General features: G+C 44.3%; 1 pseudogene; it reads right to left on the bottom strand.

Annotated features, from left to right (window-relative positions):
* Positions 1-561: 561 nt before the first annotated feature.
* Positions 562-6,080, bottom strand: LOC124464102 (annotated as a pseudogene).
* Positions 6,081-9,883: the final 3,803 nt, after the last annotated feature.

The following is a 9,883-nucleotide window of genomic DNA, read 5'->3' as shown; positions in this document are numbered from 1 at the left end:
GCTTGAGGAAGGACTAGTGGATACAGGAGATTGATCCTCACAGCCTAAGTGTTCCAGTTAAGAGACTGATATAAAAGAGGTTGTCTTCTAAAGCAATGGACAGGGCTGTGCTCTCCTTTGTTGCACTGAGTTCATTACTGTCGTTGTGGTTTTCATTGCCAGAATGGCAGGCAGAGTGCTAAGCAGTCAATATAACTGCTTCACATGATATGAGTTAAATGGTCTTATGAAAGCCAACAGAGTGCTTGATCAATATCATACGTTGAGTGAAATGCTTATAATAGTTTCCCCATTACCTTAACAGGTTGTAAATTGAGGGCCCTCAACCCGTACCTTGTTCATTACATACCTATGAATATTGCTGATAATAGCAGGTTATGAAAGCCCATCTGGCTTTTGATGGATGGCCTATTGGGTTTATTGTTTGCGATTGTGTGTGTAAAATAACCTACTGTGTGTTAGGCCTACAATATCTACTTCCCGTGTGGATGTATGTGTGTGTGTGTGTGTGTGTCAAAAATAACTGAAAAAGTGAGAAAATACATTGAGTTTACACAACACTTACAGGCACATTTTATTAAATTCGTACAGTATTTACAATATACAATAAATGACTTTAGCAGTCAGCATATAAGGACATTTACTAAAGTGCTTCTCTGTAAAGTCAAAATAAATACCGTAACATTCTATTAAACAACTTCAAAACAACATTAACACAAAACACAGTCCTCCGGGGTCAGACATATCTTCGGCCCAGAGAAACACACAAGTCATGCATTTGGGGATTTCTTACACATTTAAAACCTCAGGATTGAAAAAAAAAAGAAAAAAGTGGTTTAATAGTGTGACTTGATGGAAAAGGGCAAGAAAAAAAAGTTATCCAGGACAACATTTTGGGGTGGGAATTTCACGTCACGTCCTTTCGTCCTTGCTAATGTCTGATCTTCCAGGAGGATTTTCCAAGAGGAGAGAGAAAAACATACATCTCCTCGAAAAGCAGAATTCCAAACTGAATTAGATGGCGTAAAAAAACACACTGTAATCCTGTGAAGAGGCAGGAGGGGACCGTCCTGCTGTGAGCTCACATGAGGAAAACTGAACAGGGATTGGGGATCTGTATAGCCAGGCTGTGCTGGGCAGGGTTCAGCGTAGCGGCAGCTGAGTCAAGCCCATGGTGGGGGTGGTTGAGATGGTTCGAGCCTGCCAGCACAGAGAAGGGATGGCCTGCATACAGACACAAACACAAAAGAGATCTACTCAAGAAGATGCACTTGACAAGCCAAAAACAAAACATAACAGATTCAGCAGTCGAACATATTAATCAGTAGGAAATCAAGCCCTCATGGTTGGCATCAACATTTACATTCATTAATTTAGCAGATGCTTTTCATCCACGGCGATATACGAAAGTGTGGATAATAAGTGCAGCAGATAGTCAAGGACTAGGAGAGCACAGTTCCACGGTGATTGATACTAAGAAAACAGACTAGACAATTCTCTCAAATACAATCTCTCCCAGGGACAGGCTGAGAAGCCGCTGACTCACTGTCCAGGTATCCATGCAGACCCATCAGGTGGGGGGTGGTCAGGGCTACTGAAGGAGGAGTAGTGGAAGTCTTCTGGCAGGGAGGACGGCATACGGGAGTGGGGGACACCCTGGGACAGAGTGCTGGGTTGCGGAGGGTGCTTTTTGTGTCTTGCTCTACAGTTCTGAAACCAAACCTGATAAAAAATGGAAAATATAGCCTATGATTTATTTTTCATTATCAATTGCTGAAGAAATCATTTAGTTTATTTATTTGTAAGGGGGAGTATGCAAAGTAGTTTTTTCTTTTCTTTTCCAAGGCTTGAGATTTTTTAGGATTTGATGTTGATAAATTCTCATTATTTTGTGGGTTGGAACCTGATATGGCTGTGTGCAATCTGTAATTGTGAAGTGGATGCAAATCACATGCAAATGAAGCAACTACATAATCACAGAAAATGCTACATTTCTACAAACCAAATAAAGAAGAAATACTGATTGTATAAGGTGGCTTGCTAGTAAACATGTATAAAAATGATTGTGGGTTTACATATTCAAATAAATGTTCTATAATTTTTACAAAAAAAATCATACATGTTCATAGAATCATATAGATAGGCCTATATATTAAATTATCATGTACAACATATTGTACTACATGGAATTATGTCCTGTTGCCTATACCATATATCAGTGTGCAATGTTTCCCTGACCTGTATGACCCCGTCGGCTCAGTCCCGTCATGTCTGCAAGCTTTTGTAGGGTCTGGGGCATCTGGGTTGTTGTCTTGGTTAAACTGGGACTGCATTACCTAGGAGAACACACCAGAACACTTAAGTCAGCCATCACTGTTTTTTCCCTCTTAGAGAAACACACACACACACACACACTGTAGGCACAACATGCTACTGGCTATACCTGAAGTTGCTCTGCAGTGAAGGATGTCCGTGCCCTCTTTGCTGGGCCTGGGTTGACTGTCCTGGTCAGAAGGCAGGGCTCCCTCCAGAGTCAGCCCTGTCCCTACGGGTTACAGGAACAATCATTTACCAACCACACTCAACGCATTTATGTTTATTTTCTTACACTGAGACTAGGCCGCGCCAGTTTAGTATTGTTTTCAAATTGTGGCGAAAATAAATACATAATTAACACAGGCTATGCCTGCAACTTGAATGTCTGGTATGGTCTTGAAGCTGTTACTAACCATTTTCTGCAGCTCTACGCAGGTTGTCCACCATGGTATCATAGTGTCCTCGACAGAGAACCCTGCCTTCCACCAAGACCAAACTCCTCTCCGGGTAGACAACTGGCCGCTTGCAGGAGTAGGCAAGCAAAGCACGCCAGGTGGTACACACTGCCACCGCGCTCGCCTCACCCAATCACTGGCATAGATCTGACGGCCACACTGGGCACATTGGTGCCGAACCGACTGTGAGACAGATTGAACGCTGTCAAATATAGGCTCATTTAAGTTCAAAATATTTTTTTTGTATGAATGTGTGACGGCAATATCGTTTAGTAATAGCAATAATATAATATAATCTGAAGAAGTTAGAAAATACTGTGAAAAATAAGATCATTAAATAATAATAAATTTCAGGAAGAGATGTTTTGTAAATCGCAGATATTCAGAGGAATAAACTAACCATTTAAAAAAACATTTGTTAATTGTCACGACATTATTGTCTACGACCAAGAGAAACTTGAAAGGTGACCAGAAAGACAAATGATTAACGGGTAGACAATTTAATTTAATAGATAGTTTAAAAATAATAAGTGTTATTTCTATATCACATATATATTGATAAACTAAGTATGCCAAGTATGCCAAGCGCCAAAACGCATTTTGGCGTTTTAAACGGCAAACACTTTTCTTGGCTATAGAGTGTAGGCTATCCAATATTTTACATTTTCCTTTCAGGCCTAGTTATATTTTGCGTCACGAGATGACAAAAATAATTTCGTAGCCTACATGCACATAAAGGCTTTCACTTTAATTTACACAGGTTGCAGAATTTACCCTACCTGAAATAATCCAATTTACAATAGATTTCTTTGTTTTTTATGTAGCAGCTATTGTGCTGACGTAAAGATTCTCTGCAGACTGAACACTCCAGACATCCCACGTGCCAATTCTGATTATTCACCTGCAAGGTGATCAATATAATGCAAAGTTATTACATTGTAAAAACATGCACATATTATAGTCATCATTTTAGAAAACTTTCAAAATGATTTATTTCGTTTTTTGATAATTATGTCAAAAAAACTACTATCAGGTGATGCAGGCGGCGAAACATCATCCAGGACTGTTAAATTGATTGTAATCCAAGATCATCAGATACCAGGCAGGCATATGTGGGGACAACACTGAATTATGTGATTTCGGCCTAAAATGGTTCTGGTCACCTTGAGCAGATATCTGTCCTGGATCTCCGTCCCGCAGCTCGCGCACTGATTCTTCCCCAAGGAGCGGACTGCTGACGGAGGAGGGCAGCGGCGAAGAACACACACACGGCGTCAGGGAAGGACTGCACAGGTTTGCCTCCTTCTTCACCTCCGATTGGGACTCCTCTACTGAGTGAGACTGTTATGAACAACAACACTTTACAATCAGATTTTTTGGGTTGAAATAGGCTTCTTCCAATGTTTAATATAACTTGCATAACTTACCTTTATACGATACAATAACTTCTCACACTTGCCAAATTTTATATAGTCTATTACCCACCATATGAAATGTGTCTACGCACATCAGATATTACAGTGAGTTGACAATAACATGACACGATCCAAAATGTAATTGATTTAAAGTGACAAAACTACGAAACTCAACGCCCAAACAGTCGACACAGCTCAGAGGACAGCATTGGGTGTCCTTGGGGGAAAGCAGTTCGATTAACGCCCTTTTCGACACAATCTAAGAATCGGAAGCATTATACCAGGAAAAGGAAGACCTTGTAGTTTTGACTCACCATTATCAAGCCTCGGACACTGGGGTGTCGGTGCGAAAGATGGAGCCTAAAAGATAGGACTACTCGCCCTCTTCCACGCATTACGCATCCCTAACCCACACTGCCAGCCACATCCGGTCCAAAAACATTAAATAACGCATTTAAAAGCTGGCCACAAAGGCAAAATTTGATGAGGCAATTAAACTTAAATGATTGATTTTTTTCCTTGCGCGCAACAGCCTACCTCATCTTCCCCATGCAATCGAAAAGCCCTGAAAAAGATAGACCACCTGCAATTAGTGTTTGCTTGAAATGCTCGCGACAAGAGGCAGTAAGAGTGTCAATTTCAGCTGTCACTCACGAGAAGGCACCGGGACACCAGCAGAATTACATATTATAATTTTAATAGCCGTAATCGAAAATCGAATCTCTCTAAACAGCCATAGGATGTGAAGTGGTTCAATTGTAGATCGCACTATTCATACGAGATAATGTACAGAAGTTGCAGCTGATCTTGAAACATAAAGGACGGTGATTGTGTCGGTCATGTTAGGCTCGTTAAATACTTGAGAGTCCCCCGGGTGATTACGGCACTATTCACCCCACTGCCAAAAAATGTGCTTCAGGGTGGAATTCAGAATCCATGTTGTCCTTCGTTTCAAAAAATTAGCACCAATGTAAAAAATGTTCGTGATTGTCACTAAACATAAACATTGGAAACAAAAATGCAGATACAAATTCATCAGACTAAAAAATTATCACATTGAAGTTGAGGCTTAATGACCCCCAAATCGTTTCATTACCTTAACGAAATCATTGTCCAATAACACATTTTCTCTCTTTTGGAAGTGAGGATTGAGATTCATTTTTCCAGTACATGAGAAAAGAGGAAACATCCAAATATAGGCCTACCAGCCTACAGGCTTTATTCTTCAATAGGGGAAAATCCGGCATTCAAATGAACAACCGAAACGCCCTCCGAATTTATTATAAATCAGGTCAACATTAAGATTTAATCTTTCAGTTTATACTCTGTGGAGAAAGCTAATTTCGTTGTGTATCTGTCCTGTTGTTAACTTCTCCCAGTAAAAAACAAATTAGAAGCAAAGGCGACCTGTATCCTTTTAAGAAATAAGCTACCCGTGTTCATTCAGGAAAGCAGAGCTATGGGGCTCCACTTATCTTTTTGGCTTTTTCCTCCGCCTCTCCTCCAAAATGGAAGTTAGGCTACTCCCCATTCACTCTGATGAGAAAACAATTACCTCCACTAATATGGTAAATTAATTAAAAAAAATAGCATTATCAAATAATATGAAGCATTAATAAATATAAACAAAATATGTAGTTAAAAGTGTATTGTTATTGAAATTGATCATTTTACTTTTCTTTGTATCATTTACAGTTTATGTGTCGTAACACTAGTTAAAAGTGTGTTTTGTCTGCGTGAGTAAGTTAAAGGCTGGGTTATAAAAATATAACAAAACTGTGATCAAATGCTGTTACATTGTTTGTTTTTCCGTGGTGCAGTTTGTCCCTGCACCACGTACTGAAATCCCAGTAGGCCTACATTCCAGTATTGATCAGTGAACACAATTCTCTAACACAGCACACACAATGCGAGGTCAAAGACCGGGTTGTGTCACCTGCAGCATCCGGAACAGTGAATGTAGGAACTGAAGGTGGACTGCTGCTGGTCTGATATCTCTGTCCTGCCCCACCCCCACCCCCTTCCTTTAGCACCAGCTGCCGGGGTTCCAGGCAAACAATGAACCACGAGTCCCCCACCTGAATAAAAACAAAACGTAACATATGCTTAACTTATCACCGCGGCTTAAACACCCCCAACGGACGGTCGGGAGGTCAGCGTGTCAACGGTAATTACGCCGTGTCATCCGTTCCTCAATAGCTCGTAAGGTAAGGGAAGGTTGTTCGAGGGCGCTTTTTACAGAATGTGTTTACTAAAAGGAAATTATCATCAGCGTTAAGAAGGGGAGCCATTGTTGCTTTTGAATAACAACAAGAGCGAACAACATGTTGATCGTAAAGCTTGTCTGAACCAGGAAAACTAATGGACTACATCCCTTGTAGTGACAGGCAAGACGCGTCTGCGACTATCAGCTGCATTGGTGGGAAATCATATCCAGGATATGATATCCTCTTCCCGTTCTCACAGTCCTCCATTCATCCGCACTGCACATATACTTATTCATAATAATAATAATAACAATGTCCAATCAGCCTATTAACACAAATGAATAGTCAACCTTCCTGTCATTATGACTGGTTACAGCTGTCTATAGGTTCTCCTTTCAGCTGTTTCTGTAAGTTAAGGTAGATTTCTCAGCTTCGTGGTAGATCACTCTGAACGTAATAGTGTGCACTGTGTCGTATCAAAACTTGAGACAGGAATATCTCTCTCTAGTTTTGATACTCCACACGATTTCAGTGAACCTCACAGCAGCACCCTGGGGTGTGTGAGAGCTTGACACCTCCACGGCCCAGCCTGCCCCGCCCTGCCCTGCCCGGCCCTGCCCTGCCCGCCCTGCCCTGCCCTGCCAGCCCAGCCTGGCCCGCCCTGCCCTGCCCCTGCCTGGCCCTGCCCTGCCCTGCCCGGCCCTGCCTCGCCCTGCCCTGCCCCTGCCCTGCCCTGCCCTGCCCTGCCCAGCCCGGCCCGGCCCTGCCCGGCCCTGCCCTGCCCTGCCCTGCCCTGCCCTGCCCGGCCCTGCCCTGCCCTGCCCTGCCTGCTGCCCGGCCTGGCCCCGGCCCTGCCCTGCCCTGCCCTGCCCTGCCCTGCCCTGCCCGGCCCTGGCCCTGCCCTGCCCTGCCCCCTGCCCAGCCTGGCCCTGCCCTGCCCAGCCCTGCCTGCCCTGCCCCGGCCCTGCCCTGCCCTGCCCTGCCCTGCCCGGCCTGCCCTGCCCTGCCCTGCCCTGCCCAGCCCCTGGCCCTGCCCAGCCCGGCCCGGCCCTGCCCGGCCCTGCCCCTGCCCTGCCCTGCCCTGCCCGGCCCTGCCCTCCCTGCCCCTGCCCTGCCCTGCCCGGCCTGGCCCTGCCCTGCCCTGCCTGCCCTGCCCCTGCCCTGCCCTGCCCTGCCCTGCCCAGCCTGGCCCCGGCCCTGCCCTGCCCTGCCCTGCCCTGCCCTGCCCTGCATGCAGCACACAGCCAAGTGACAATATGACATAACCTCCGCTTGGCATGTTCGCTGAAGAAAATGTTTGGAGAGGGAAGGGGCGCATTGAAGCCCCAAGCCCAGCAGTGGAGCCTTATCTTGTAGCACCAGCGCCTCTGTGATCTTGGGTCAGACCTGACTGATAAAATGGCTTCTATGTGATGGCTTGTGGATGGGGGCGGGGCGGGTAATGAGCAGCATCATTTATACTTCACAAAAAAAAATATTGGCTAGACAAGGGGCTCAGAAAATGGCCGGGTTTCCCAGATTTGTTAAGAAGCTCTTAACGCTAAAATCTTCTTAAGAAAGTTCTAAGAGCGTTGGAGAGCGTCCTTGGAACGTTCTTAAGACGCTGTTAGCGTTAAGAGCTTCTTAACGAATCTGGAAACCCGGCCAATGACAGTATATCCTTTGATTGACGACTAGGTCCATACTCGACTACACACTGACGAACACGACAGTGGAAGGGAGGCTGTGTGAACAGAAGTAGTTGACCTCTAAGTTGCCCGGTATGTGATGCGTTTCCTTCAGCATAAAAGACCTTCCACATGTTTTCCATGTGTATGTGTTAAAGGACCTTTGATAACACTGTTACACACTAAATAATCATTTACGTGCATTTTTCCTTGTCTGCTTTGAGGGTTTAGATTGGATTTCACGTGATGACAGCTATGGGCATCTGTGAAGACAAATGTGATCTACTGCAGGCCTATGGAAATCACACTTGATTTGATTTGTTTACAACTCAAACGGACTCAACATTTGTCCATAACCAAATGGAGGATTTGTTGTTTTTGTTAGCCAATGGGAAGCCTCCACCGTGGAGGATGAATATACAGTCACTAAACGTGGATTGGACTTCTACGGCTCTCAACCAACAAAGTAAATGAGACATACCTCCCGCACGATAGCTGCATTGCTGGTTGACAAAAAAACTCCCCCATCATCATAAACAAAATAAAAGTTTATTTGAAGTACAGACAAGGAAAAATGGCTGGGTTTTCAGCACTCGCGCCAGCATACGACAGCAATTTGAAGGGTGTGTGTGTACTTGGCTGGCCTTGCGGCCTATGATGATGACAACAGAGAAATCGCGAGCCTCTGGCTCGAACACAGACAGTAAATTGCTTTCAGCTGATGACTTTATTTCGCCTGAAATGTATCAAGTGGATTACAGTACGCCTTCTTATTTACAGCTCGGAGGCAGGCGATACGTTTGGCCGAGCAGCGAGAAGAGGTGGAGGTGTTTTTCTTTTTTTCCCTCTGCAGGATGAAAATATACAAGCTGTGAAGGGCATTCTGTAAACATTGTGATGAATTATCCACGCGCAGCCAGGGTCAAGGGCAGGTGTGTAGCCACTGTGGGGCACCCCCGTTTATGAATGAGTCCAGCAGTTTGGATATGTGAGTGATGAATAATACCATAACAACACCAGATCCACTCGTATCACGGCACATTCATGTCCATGTTATATCATTATAATTGTCATTTGAAGTTTTTTTGTGTAAGGGCATTTCTGTTTTACTGGGGGATAGATAGTAAAGAGTGAAAGGAATGTAAGATAGAGAGAGGGAAAGACATGCAGGAAATTGGCCAGGGTGGATTCAAACCAGACTTGTGAGGTAAGGCCTTAGCCTACATATGTAAGCAGTAAGGCACTGGTCCACCCCCTAAACAACTTTGAGGAGTAAAAAGATAATTGAAAAAAACGGAATCACCATATCACAGAATTAGTATAAGTAATATCAAGCCGCATGTTGAAGTAACAAATACATAACTATGGAACGTTATAACCCTGCAATATATAAGTACTGCACACTATACTAAAACCCTATCACTGACCATGATCTAACTCATCTTAAATTCTGAATGGAGTGGGGTCAGGTCAAGGTCACTTACTTACCCAATCAGGTAACTAGCTCCAGGAGGAAAATTGTTTCCTTCCGACCACTTGCACTCACCTACAGTGACCACAGCAATTAGAGGTGAAGCACGCTCCTAATCAAGGACGCCTCCCCAGGAAGTGTGTAGCCTGCCCCCAAACACACCCCAGTACTGCTTTTGCCCCCTTCAACAAGGCATGTGAAGTTCAAGTGTTGTAAACTGTCAGGTCAAATAGGCTCGAAACAGAGATTACTGCCGGAGCAGCCATCTTGTGTTGAATTTTACGCCGACTACAATATCCTGCCTGGTTGTTGATCTCAACAGCTCTGGACGGTGTCAGGGAAGAGGTGAGGC

This window comes from Hypomesus transpacificus, unplaced genomic scaffold (genome assembly GCF_021917145.1).
Source record: "Hypomesus transpacificus isolate Combined female unplaced genomic scaffold, fHypTra1 scaffold_31, whole genome shotgun sequence".
Lineage (NCBI taxonomy): Eukaryota > Metazoa > Chordata > Actinopteri > Osmeriformes > Osmeridae > Hypomesus > Hypomesus transpacificus.
Note: the sequence above shows the minus strand (reverse complement) of the source record. Positions and strands in the feature narration are given on the sequence as shown.